This window comes from Chiloscyllium plagiosum, chromosome 33 (assembly GCF_004010195.1).
Source record: "Chiloscyllium plagiosum isolate BGI_BamShark_2017 chromosome 33, ASM401019v2, whole genome shotgun sequence".
Classification (NCBI taxonomy): domain Eukaryota; kingdom Metazoa; phylum Chordata; class Chondrichthyes; order Orectolobiformes; family Hemiscylliidae; genus Chiloscyllium; species Chiloscyllium plagiosum.
Window position 1 is genome coordinate 37,472,116 of NC_057742.1, and position 13,317 is coordinate 37,485,432.

Genomic DNA, 13,317 nt, shown 5'->3' on the forward strand with positions numbered 1-13,317 from the left:
TCAATCTTCTTTGTTACTTCTTCAAAAAACTCAATCAAGTTTGTGAGACGTGATTTCCCATGCACAAAGCCATGTTGACAGTCCTTGCCTTTCCAAATACATGTACATCTGGTCCCTGAGGATTCCATCCAACAACTTGCCCACCACCGATGTCAGGCTCACTAGTCTATAGTTCCCTGGCTTGTCCTTACCTCCCTTCTTAAACAGTGGCACCACGTTAGCCAACCTCCAGTCTTCCGGCACCTCACCTGTGACTATTGATGATACAAATATCTCGGCAAGAGGCCCAGCAATCACTTCTCTAGCTTCCCACAGAGTTCTCGGGTACACCTGATCAGGTCCTGGGGATCTATCCACCTCTATGCATGTCAAGGCATCCAGCACTTCTTCCTCTGTAATATGGGCATTTTGCAAGATGTCGCCATCTATTTTCTTACATTCTATATCTTTCATATCATTTTCCACAGTAAATACTGATGCAAAATACTCGTTTAGTATCTCCCCCATATTCTGCGGCTCCACACAAAGGTCACCTTGCTAATCTTTGAGGAGCCCTATTCTCTCCCTAGTTCTCCTCTTGTCCTTAATATATTTGTAAAAACCCTTTGGATTCTCCTCAATTCTATTTGCCTAAGCTATCTCATGTCCCCTTTTTGCCCTCCTGATTTCCTTCAGTAAACTCCTCCTGCCTTTATACTCTTCTAAGGATTCACTTGATCTATCCTGCCTATACCTGACACATGCTGCCTTCATTTTCTTAACCAAACCCTCAATTTCTTTAGTCATTGAGCATTCCCTGTACCTACCAGCCTTTCCTTTCACCCTAACAGGAATATACTTTCTCTGGATTCTCGTTATCTCATTTTATCCCATTTTGCAGCCGTCCCTTTACCTGCTAAACATCTGCCCCCAATCAGCTTTTTAAAGTTCTTGCCTAATACTGTCAAAATTGGCCTTTTTCCAATTTAGAACTTCAACTTTTAGATCTGGTCTATCCTTTTCCATCACTATTTTAAATTTAATAGATTATGGTCACTGGCCCCAAAGTGCTCCCCCACTAACACCTCAGTCATCTGCCCTGCCTTACTTCCCAGGAGTAGATCAAGTTTTACACCTCTTGTAGGTACATCCACATACTGAATCAGAAAATTTTCTTGTACACACACGGGCCACTCTTCCCTTTCAGAATATTGGAGATGGAGAGGGATAAGTGTGCACTGCAGGGCAAGAGTTATAGCTGGGGGCAGGGAAATTATGTTGCGGTGAGGCACGACTTGGGATGCATGGCTTGGAAAAGTAGGCTTCAAGGCATGGGCACAATTGACATGTGGAGCTTGTTCAAGGAGCAACTATTGAGTGTCCTTGATAAGTATGTACCCGTCAGGCAGGGAGGAAAGGGTCGTGTGAGGGAGCCGTGGTTTAATAAGGAATTGGAATCCCTTGTTAAATGGAAGAGGGTGGCCTATGTAAAGATGAGGCGTGAAGGTTCAATTGGGGCGATTGAGCGTTATAAGGTAGCCAGGAAGGATCTGAAGAGAGAGCTAAGAGCAGCAAGGAGGGGACATGAAAAGTCCTTAGTTGGTAGGATTAGGGAAAACCCAAAGGCTTTCTATAGGTATGTCAGGAATAAAATCTAATCTAATCTTAAAAAAAAAAGAATGACTAGGGTAGGAATAGGTCCAGTCAAGGATAGTAGTGGGAAGTTGCGTGTGGAGGCTGAAGAGATTGGGGAGACACTGAATGAATACTTTTCGTCAGTATTGTTGCCGATGTGAATACTGAGTCACAATTAGAATGGACGGCTTTGAGGTATGTAGGGAAGAAGTGTTGGAAATTCTGGAAAGGGTGAAAATAGATAAGTCCCCTGGGCCTGATGGCATTTATCCTAGGATTCTCTGAGAAGCAAGGGAGGAGATTGCAGAGCCATTGGCCTTGATTTTTATGTCCTCATTGTCTTTTCTCAGGACTGTTTAGAAGACGCTAAACATGCACTTTCTGCCATTTATCCGAGCTCCTTGTGCCCAGGAAAATGCCCACATGCAATGCCAAAGTCAGGTACCCTGAAGAACGTCTACCCGCTGCAGACAAACAGTCTTCAATTCAGAGTCAGTTCAAAGATGTGAGATTAAGGTTAGCTAATCGTACTTTATCATGATGACTGATAAGAGGAGATCAGTTGTAGGAAGAAAGCATTTATTCCCCCTGTGGTGGAGGTGATGGCCTAGTGGTATTATCACTGAACTGTTAATGCAGAGACTCAGATAACATTCTAGGGACCTGGGTTCAACTCCTGTCATGGCATATAGTAGAATTAAGAAGCTAATGATAACCATGAATCCATTGTTGATTGTTGAGGTGATTCACTTTGGGAAGAATAACAAAAAGTTGGGGTACTGGGCTAATGGTCGGATACTTGGTAGTGTGGATGAGCAGAGGGATCTTGGTGTCCATGTACACAGATCTCTGAAAGTTGCCACCCAGGTAAATAGTGCTGTGAAGTAGGCATATGGCGTACTGGCTTTTATTGGTAGAGGAATTGAGTTCCGGAGGTCATGTTGCAATTATATAAGACTCTGGTGTGACCACATCTGGAGTATTGTGTGCAGTTTTGGTCGCCATACTATAGGAAGGATGTGGAGGCACTGGAACGGATGCGGAGGAGGTTTACCAGGATGTTGCCTGGTATGGTAGGAAGATCGTATGAGGAAAGGCTGAGGCACTTGGGACTGCTTTCATTGGAGAAAAGAAGGTTTAGGGGTGACTTGATAGAGGTGTACCAGATGATTAGGGGTTTAGATAGGGTTGACCATGAGAACATTTTTCCAGTTCATGGAATGCCCTGCCAGTAGCAGTGGTGGGCTCTCCCTCTTTATGGGCATTTAAGCGGGCATTGGATAGGCATATGGAGGATAGTGGGCTAGTATAGGTTAGGTTGGCTTGGATCGCGCAACATCGAGGGCCAAAGGGCCTGTACTGCGCTGTATTTTTCTATATTCTATATTCTGCACCATCTGAGGTATCCTTGACACCAGGGAGACAACACGCCATTCAGCTCGCTCACAGCTACAGAAATCTATCTGTGGCCCGTCTAGAGAGACCCATTACAATCAATCACTTGGAACCTGACATAACCCTCATTATGGTAGAGCTCGTCATGGTGCCATAAACCTAGCTGTTAGTGTTGTATTCCCCTAAGAGGTCATCCCCCTCTACAGTATCCAAAACGGCATACCTGTTTGAGATGGGGATAGAACAGGATAATCCTGCACTAACTGGATACCTCTCCTGCGATTCCTATCAGTCAACCATCTATCTGACTTTATTTGTGGTTTTTCTACCTTCTGTGAAAGTGCATCCATCACACCCCTTTGCTCTCATTACATCCAACTACAGTTCCAAACAATCTGATAGGATTTGCAACCAAACATGCTTCCTGCACACAGTCTCCAAGAACCTTCAAATTATCCCTGATCTCCCTCATCTGACAGGAAGAGCACATTATCCTACTAAAAGCCATCTCTGCCCATTTAACAAGCTGCAGACTCAGAAATTACCTAAACGCAAACACTTTGCTCAAAAACACAGCGTTAACTCAATCTTGCTGTTCAAAAACATTGTTGTTGGATAACTTAGTACCATCCTCGGAAAGCCAAGTTAGATTAACAAAATGCAGATATCTTGTGGAATGCCTGATGCGAACAAACCTTTGTTTCACTGTTCCAAGGAGCTGCAGAGCAACCAGAAATCATGGCAAATAATAATTACTTAATGTAGGAATGGAAAATTTAAATACTCTCCAGTGTGCAAACGTGGTTACCCAGAACAGATTGTGGAACAAATTGACTCAGTCTCCAATTTGCAACTACAACCTCCTGCTGATACAATTATCTGATTTAGCCACCTGAAATTATAGCTGTTTGTGTGGATTTACATCAGCTGTAAGTGAGAAAGAGAAAATGGACAAAATGCGCTATTAATGTAACATTCATTTAACTCTACCTTTTGTAAATCTGAGAGAATAGCTCTTAAAATATATTAGTTAATTCCTATTCCCTTCCATGTCACTATATGCAGAAACCTGTCCAGCCAAGAGGCAGATTCCCTTGCTCCTTCATGTTCCATGACCCATTTGATTCACGGTACAGTGAAAGGAAGGTTGGGGAAGATTGCATCCTTATTGTGTCACAGTTGCGTGTTTCCTGAAACAGATTCTGCACCATTACAACTGTTGTAGAACAAGAACCAAACGTAGCAATGCATTTTTTTTGTTGCACATTTTTCCGTTTAAGTCATCTGGCACACCAGAGCGAAAACTGTTACATGTACAACCATTTGGATTGACATAACACTTAACGTAATACATCCCAAATTGCTTGTGATAGTAGACAAAATCTGAATCTGTGCTACATAGTAATATTGAATTCGATTATTAAAAGTCTCATTAGAGAGGTTGGTTTTAAGGAGTAAAGAGGCTGGGAGGTTCAGAGAATGTATTGAGAAGTTGAGGCCCAGGCATCTGAAGTTAGTCACCAATAATCTGCCAATAAAAATAGGTGGTATACTGGAGGGCAAAATTGAAGACATGCAGAATTAAAACATGTAGCTTTGAGGGCTCTTTCTCAAAAGTTTGTTCCAACGGTTATTTACTGATGCACAAATGGTGCTATGGTTCACTTGGTGCCCAAGTTACTGTAGCAACATGCACGTTTGCATGTATAAATTATAGTTTGAAACTGTGCATAGTGATAGAGGTCTAATCGTCCTGGTCAGCCAGGTGATGGAAAAGAATCTCCTCTGTTGTACTGTTGGCCACGGTATGATTGGGCAGATTTGCATGTTGATGTTCAACCTTTTAGCTGCATTATAAATGCACCTTCCTTGGCTATCAAGTGGTGCCCACTCCACCACAAGATTTTGCACAGTAGATTTAAATAAATCAGTTGATTGTAGTTCTTATGAATTATGATGTCTTTCTTTATTAATTAAGACAATTCTTCAAATTATTAATTTCTTATTCTTTCATGGGTTGTGGGCATTGCTAGCAAGGCTAGCACTTGTTTCTCTTCCCTAATTGCCCTTAAGATGGTTGTAAGCTGCTGTATTGACCCACTGAAGTTCATGTAGTATCGATACATCCACAGTAGTGTTAAATATGGAATGCCAGAAATTTGCTCCGCACACACTTAAAGCATGGTTATATAGTTGTAAGTCAGCGTGATGAGTGGCTTGGAGGAGAAATTACAGGCGGTGGTCCCATGCACCTTAAACTCTTGATGTCCAAAATGCTAGAGGTCGTGAGTTTCGAAGGTAATGCTGATAGAGCCTTGGTGAGTTGCTGCATTTCATTTTACTTTGTACACACTGCTGCCACTTTGCATTGGTAGTGAAGGAGTGAATATTAAAGATGGCTAGAATGATTGTTGTTGTAGTTGCACTAATCCAAAACAGTTGGAAAGTATGTCATCTTGCTCCTCTTATGTTACAGGTGGTGGACAAGCTTTGGGGAGTTTGGTAAGTTACTTGTTGCAGAATTTCCAACTTCTGACTTGCTTTTGGGGTTTTAGTATTTATATGGCAGATCCAGTTTAAATTCTGGTTAGTGATTACCACCAAAATGTCAATAGGGGAATTCGGTCAAAGTTATGTGATTGAATATCAGGGAAGGATGGTTAGAATTTCTTTCTGGACATGGTCATCGTTTGGCATTTAGCAGCCCCAGCCTGAATGTCGACCAATTGTTGCTTTGCATGGATATTAACTTCAATCGATGTGTAGATTGAGCAAATCAAATCGTTGCCACTGCTGTAAAGGTGGAGTTCAGGATGATTTTCTGGCTCAATATATTGAGGAACTAACTAGAGTTCAGGCCATCTTAGACTGAATATGGTGCAATGAGAAAGGATGGCCCATTGGAAAAGAGTAGCCATAATCTGATAGAATTCTTTAAGGTGGAAAGTGATATAGTTGATTCTGAGACTAAGGTCCTGAATCTAAATGAGGTGTGGTCAGAGGTGTGAGTTGGCTCTGATAAATTTGGACCGTTACTTAAATGGATGATGATGATGAATTAGCAATGACAAATGTTTAAGATTAGATTAGATTACATTACAGTGTGGAAACAGGCCCTTCGGCCCAACAAGTCCACACCGACCCGCCGTAGCGAAACCCACCCATAACCCTACATTTACCGGAGCACCCGGAGGAAACCCACGCAGACACGGGGAGAACGTGCAAACTCCACACAGTCGCCTGAGGCGGGAATTGAACCCGGGTCTCTGGCGCTGTGAGGCAGCAGTGCTAACCACTGTGCCACCGTGCTGCCCACTAAAGAGTGCATGGAGGAACTGCAGAAATTGTTCTTTCCTGTCTGGCACAAAAACATAACAAAGTGAAAATGGTCTGCCCATGGCCAACAAAGGAAATTAGGAATAGTATTAGATCTAAGGAAGTGGCATACAAACTGGCCAAAAAAAGCAGCAGTAGGATTGACATTTGGGAGCAGTTTACATTTCAGCAAAGGAAAACAAAGGGGTTGATTAAGAAAGAAGAAATAGGGTATGAGAGTCAGCATAAAACTGATTGTAAAAGCTTCTATATTTATGTAAAGAGAAAAAGATTAGTGAAAATAAATTAAGTCCTTCACACTCAGGGGAAGTTATAATGTGGATCAAAGAGAAGGTGTACTGCTTAAATACATACAATGATTCTGTTGACACAATCCCAAAAGTGTTGGGGAATGCCGGGTTTAATGAGAGGGAGGAACTGAAGGAAATTAGAATTGGGAAGGAAACCGTGTTGGGGAGATTGGGGTTAAAGGCGGATAAATCTCCAGGGCTCAAATAATCTGTAATCTCCAGAATATTTAAGGAAGTGGCTGGGGAAATAAGGGATTATTGGTGGTCATCTTTCAGGATTCTGTAGACTCTATTGATTGGAAGCTAATGTAACCCCCTATTTTTAAAAAAAAAAGAAAGAAATTGGAATGCAAGGCCAGTTTGCCTAACGTTAGTAGAGGGGAAAGTGCTAGAGCTCACAACAAAAGATTTGAGGATAACACACTTGGAAAACAGTGACAAAATCAGACACAGTCATCATGGATTTATGAAAGGGAGATTATGCTTGACAAAGTTGTGGAAGTTTTCGAGTATGTGACCAATAGAGTAGGTAAGGAGGAGCCAGTGGATAGTGTTTATTTGGACTTGAAAAATGCTTTCGATTAGATGTTACATAAAAGATTAGCATGTAAACTTAAAATGCATGGGATTGGAGGATCAAGAACTGATTTGGCAGACAGTCAACATGAATAAACTGGTCTTTTTCCAAGTGGCACAGAGTGGTTGGGTACTGAAGTGATCAATGCTTGTAGCCCTGCTATTCACTGTCTGATAATGATTTAAATGAGGGAATAAATGTAACATATGCAAGTTTGCAGATGACCCAAAGTTGGTTGGGAATGTCAACTGTGAGGAGGATGTAGACATACTTAACAGTGAATTGAACAAGATGAGCAAATGGGCAAATGCATGTCAGATAAAAGTGTACCATGAATAAATGAGTTTATTCATTTTGGTAGCAAAAATAGGAAGGCCGATTATTACCTGAATGGTGATAGATTGGGAAAGGGCTAGATGCAGCAAGTCTTGGGTGTCCTTGCATCCCAGTAGCTGAAAGTAAGTGCACAGGTGCAGCAGGCAGTGAAGAATACAAGTGGTATGTTTACCTTCATAATTGAAGATTTGAGTACAGGAGCACTGATGTCTTGCTAAACTTGTTCAGGGCCTTGTGCACTTGTTATCTCTTTTTTTTATCTGAAGAAAGATGTGGGGTGAATGCAACAAAAGTATACCAGTCTTCTTCCTGGGATGGCAAGACTTGTGTATGAAGAGATATTGGATCAGTTAACACTGTTCACTGGAGTTTAGAAGAATGAGAGCGACGTAGAAAGTTTTAACAGGACTGGATAAATGCTAAATTAATATTCCTGATAAGGTAGTCCAGAATTCCCATTTAGAAATTTCTTAACCCAGAGAGTAGTGAGCCTGTGAAATTCTCTGCCATTGGAAGCAATTGAGGCCAGAACATTGAATCATAGAATCCCTACAGTGTGGAAACAGGCCATTAGGCCCAACAAGTCCACACCGATCCTCCGAAGAGTATCTTACCCAGACCCTATTGCTTTACGTTTCGCCTGACTAATGCACCTAGCCTACACAATCCTGAACACTATGGGCAATTTAGCATGGCCAGTTCATCTAACCTGCACATGTTTGGACTGTGGGGGTAAGCCAGAGCATCTGGAGGAAACCCATGCAGACACAGGGAGAATGTGCAAACTTGACAGATGGTCACCTGAGGTTGGAATCGAGCCAAGTGCTGTGAAGCAGCAGTGCTAACCAATGAGCCACCATGCTGTTTTTGAGAAGGAGGGGCTAAAAGAATCAAAGGGTATGGGGAGAAACTGAGAACAGGGTCCTGATTTGGATGATTAACTGTGATCATATTGAATGGTGGAACAGGTGTGAAGAGCTGAATGGCCTAATTCTACTTTCTATGTTTCTAAGAATTGCTTCAGTGTCTGAGGAGTTGTGAATGGTGTTGAAAATTATCCAGTTACAAGCGAACATTCTCACTCTCACTTCTGACCTTATGGAAGGTAATTTGGAGTATAAAAGTAAGGAAGGGTGGTTGCAATTGTACACTATTGGTGAAGTTGAATCTGGAGTACTAAGTATAGGTTTGGACCCCTTGTTTGAGGAAAGGTGCAATTGTTTTGGAGACAGTTCAAAGAAGGTCACTAGATTAATTCCAGTGATGCAAGGCTGTCTTAAGAGGAATTTATTGTGCAGCTTAGACCTATACTCTTGGGAGTTGAAAAGAATGAGAGGACATCTAATTGAGGTATCTCAGATACTAAAGGGGATTGATAAAGTAAATCGTGCAGATGCTTTCCCTTGTGGGACAATCTAGAACAAGTGGTCATAGATTTAGGCTAAGGAGTTGCAGATCTAAAACTGAGATGAGGAATTACTTCTCTCCAAAGGATTGTGAATTTCTGGAATTCATTACCTCAAAGTGTAATGGACACTGAATAAAATTGAAAGCATAGATTTTTAACTAGTAATTAAGCACTAAAGGGTTGTGGGGAGTTGGCTGGAAAGCGATGTTGAGACTGAAATTCCTGATGAAGGGCTTATGCCCGAAATGTTTCTCCCGCTCCTCGGACGCTGCCTGGCCTGCTGTACTTATTCAGCACCTCATTCTCGACACTGAAATGAGATCAGCTGTGATCATACTAAATGATGGAGCAAGCTTGAGGATCTAAATTGCTAACTCCTGTGTTCGTGATGAAGCAGCTGATGGTGGTTGGGTCTAGAATACTACTTTTAAGAAATTCCTGAAGCAATGTCTTAACAGAGATGATTTGAACTTCAGCAACAGGAACCATCTTTCTTCCTGCTCGGTATGTCTCTAACTGATTTGAATGTTTTCTCCCTGATTCCCAAGGGCAATTACTTGGTTTTAGTAGCCATTAGAATGACATATAGTGCTTTAATTTTAAAGGTTCTGATGAGGCATCCAACTTGCATGCCGTTTTTCAATTATAATAAGTATGCACTGTAAAGTTACAAAATAAGGAAATAGAATTTGTTCATGCTTAAACAGTTTAAAACTATTGCACAGTGATGCCAGAAGATGTCGTCATTGGACAAATTCTGTTAAGCTGAGAACAACACTTTTTTTTGTTTTCAGCAGTTCGCATTTGGTGTACTCAGGACATTGGGATTTGACTTCGAAGTTCAAATCCCAGCAGAGGTTGATGGAATGAACGTGTCATTCTGCAAACATAGTGGGGGAAAAAAAAGACCTTTTCTTTGATGTTTTCATGGAAATAGTTTATATGCAGAGAAATAAATGGTATTTCAAACAGTTATTCAATATACATTTATATTCCATCTAATTAAATCCTTGGGTTTCTTATGACATCCGAATGATTTTGTAAGGTAGGCAACCATTGAAGCTAATTTCCATTCAGGATTCAACAAGCAAAAATTTATCTAGTTGATTTGACAAGCGTAGCTTGCAACAACTGGTATGGTATTTGCATGTTTTTGAATTTCCATGGCGGCGTTTTTTCACTTGAATATTTGTAACAGGCAAATATTGTCTTGTTTAGTGTCTCATCAAAGTTTGCAACAAATGTGTAATTTTCTCATTAGTTAGTTGATGATCTCTAATTTTATGTACTCAAATACTGCAGTGTCCTGCAACTTAACAATTTTTGATAAAATATCGGAGAAGTATATGTAATTTAGTCCATTAAGTCGGTCCTGCTATTCAGTGAAATTGTATTGATCTGATCATCCTCTACTCTAATTTCCTGACTTATCCCCATAACCTTTCATTCCCTTACTTTTCAAAAATCTGAATATCTCTGCCTTAGAAACACTTAATCCAGCCTCGACAGCCCTCTGCAGAAGATAGTTTCACAGATTCACTACCTTCTGAAAGAAAAACTTTCACTTAATTTGTCTTAAACCTCTTTATTCTGAGATATTGCCATTTGGTTCTCGCTATTCCCATAAAGTATGCAAAACAGCACTATTCACTGTATCTCTGTATATGTAATAACCATGAATCAAGTCAATCAATTAAGGGAAACCATCTGTACAGATGAAGGGCTTCTGCTTGATTCTCCTGCTCCTCCAATGCTGCCAGACTGGCCGTGCTTTTCCAGCACCATACTGTTCGATTCTAATCTCCCACCATGTTCGGTCCTCACTTTCTACTGGGTGAAGGTATTGCTGATTGAAGCAAATTGACACACAATTAAGGTTATTTCTTCTTCAAGGCCTTCAGAATAAGTGAATTCTAAAATGCTCACGGCAAGGTAGTTGAATTCAAATATGAAGTAGAAAATGGATGGATTCTTAAATTTCAAGTACTGCAGAGATTACGGAACAGCTTTTTTCAATTTACTTTTGATGTGTTCTGATTTGTTAATTAACACAAGATATCTGAAGATAGTTTTCTGCAATTATTTAAAAACTTATACAATTAATACAAAATTGGAAAAAGTATTTAAACAAAACTTTATCTACCTATCTTGAAATACAATGTGAGTTGGTACATAGCAATTAATCATTTGGAATTCTTAGTTTTATCGCTACAGTCCTGCAGGCTGAGAGTTAATATATATCAGAAGTACATAATATAGCATAATAATGTTATAACAAGAACATAACATAAGAAATAGGAGCAGGTATAGGTTGTCTAGCCCTTTGAGCCTGCTCCGGCATTCAGTAAGATCCTTAGAATTGTAGAGATTCTAATGTTAACATTTATTTGTGGTTATAGTCATACCAAGTACATAAGATTTAAATATAAAGCAATGCTATTTTGCTAACTGTTCAGTCAACATTAACTGATAATGAATGATTGCTATATACATCCTATAGTAGTATTGAAAATGCATCTGCATTAAAAATCCAAAACTTAACCTTCTCAAAAAATGAACAGCCTAGTTAAGGAGTTGCCTAAATAGATAGATTTAATTGTTATGGAGGTAAGGTTCCCAGCCAGATTCAGTGTAGCCATGAGTGAGAGAAATGACAGCTGCAATAACGTGACCGATTTATGTGACTTGAATTGTGAGATTCAAGCATAGCAGTTTGTATTATTGTGGCAGTGATTAAATCTGCATTGTTTAAATTATTGGGCAGTAGTTCGTGCAAATGAGATTTCCTGATGTGCACGTACCTGACAATTAATGGGAGACCTTTCAAACATTGAAAAAGAGCACCTCGCCTGAGATTCTAAATATGGATTTTTCTTTTGTGTGTAGCCTGTGATGTTGAGTGAATGTCTTTACTTTGAAACAGCATCGTATAAATTAACTTATTTTTATTAAAGTGGAACTTCTTTACATTTGTGATCAGCGTTCCATACACTGCCTATTGTAATGCAGCAAGTTTTCTTTGTGTTATAGTGATCAAAGGGCAGTTGAGTATTATAAATTTGTTAGCTTGGCTTGGCCTTGGTATTGATTATGATGTCAAGATTAGTTGAGTGCTCTTTGAGACAATGTCAAGTTGTTAATGCTAGACTTTTGGCAGCATTCTATTGTAATTACACCATTTGTAAGTGGCCTCGCCATGATATTTATGTGATTGAAAATCTAATTCTTTTAGAATTACAAATTAGGGTTGCTTGGAAAGAGTCAGTACAGATGTTCGCCCATTCTGTAATTGTAACTTGCTGTTGCATGGAAAATTAGTATTATTCTAGGGGGAAAAAAATCAGCATTAATTTTGGTTCAATTAAACTGTTGCACGCAAACTTACCTAATCCATTTGTTTTGATTAGTGTTAAGTATTCATTGTCTAATATCATGATCACCATTTACATTTTCCAAAAGTCTTAAAAGACAGTCTTAAAAGAAGGATTAATAAATAGAATACAAACTATGAAAAAATACTGGGTCAGTTGCTTTGTGGAGTAATTAGGCAGTACAGCTCTGTCTGTCTTGGGTCCAGAAGATTGTCTGTTCTTTCTCATCTGGGCTTTGGAGGTGATAAATAAAGCAGTTCTGTTTGCAGTTCTCACGTGCCTAACTCTTAATTTTTAATGTCCACAATGAATGAGTAAAAAGCTCCTAAGAATCCTTTCAGCCATGAAGTGGGCTCACCTAACTTGAGTTATTCAGTACCAGTTTTGCGCGATAGAGTCAGAGATGTACAGCGTAGAAACAGACCCTTCGGTTCAACCCTTCCATGCCGACCAGATATCCCAATCCAATCTAGTCCCACCTGCCAGCACCCAGTCTATATCCCTCCAAACCCTTCCTATTCATATATCCATCCAAATGCCTTTTAAATGTTGCACTTGTACCAGCCTCCACCACTTCGTCTGGCAGCTCATTCCATACCCGTTCCACCCTCTGCATGAAAAAGTTGCCCCGTATGTCTCTTTTATCTTTCTCCTCTCACCCTAAACCTATGCCCTCTAGTTCTGGACTCCCTGACCCTAGGGAAAAGACTTTGTCTATTTATCCTATCCGTGCCCCTCATAATTTTGTAAACCTCTATAAGGTCACCCCTCAACCTCCGACGCTCTGTGGAAAACAGCCCCAGCCTGCCCAGCCTCTCTCTATCGCTCAAATCCTCCAACCCTGGCAACATCCTTGTAAATCCTTTCTGAATCCTTTCACGTTTCACAACATCTTTGCGATAGGAAGGAGACCAGATTTGCATGTAATATTCCAACCATGGCCTAACCAATGTCCTGTACAGCCGCAACATGACCTCCCAACTCCTGTAC

At 40.4% G+C, this 13,317-nt stretch overlaps 1 protein-coding gene across 10 annotated transcripts in view; it reads left to right on the forward strand.

The window, feature by feature from the left end:
* Positions 1 to 13,317, forward strand: part of LOC122540026 (protein TANC2) — a 1,063,581-nt gene that overhangs the window by 69,254 nt on the left and 981,010 nt on the right. For 8 of the 10 annotated variants that reach the window (XM_043675319.1, XM_043675327.1, XM_043675321.1 and 5 more), the window contains exon 2: positions 5,486 to 5,511. The exons of the other annotated variants lie outside the window; for them this stretch is intronic. The gene's annotated coding sequence lies outside the window, so the exon portion shown is untranslated. The remainder of the gene's footprint in view (positions 1 to 5,485; positions 5,512 to 13,317) is intronic. 10 annotated transcript variants of the gene reach the window in all.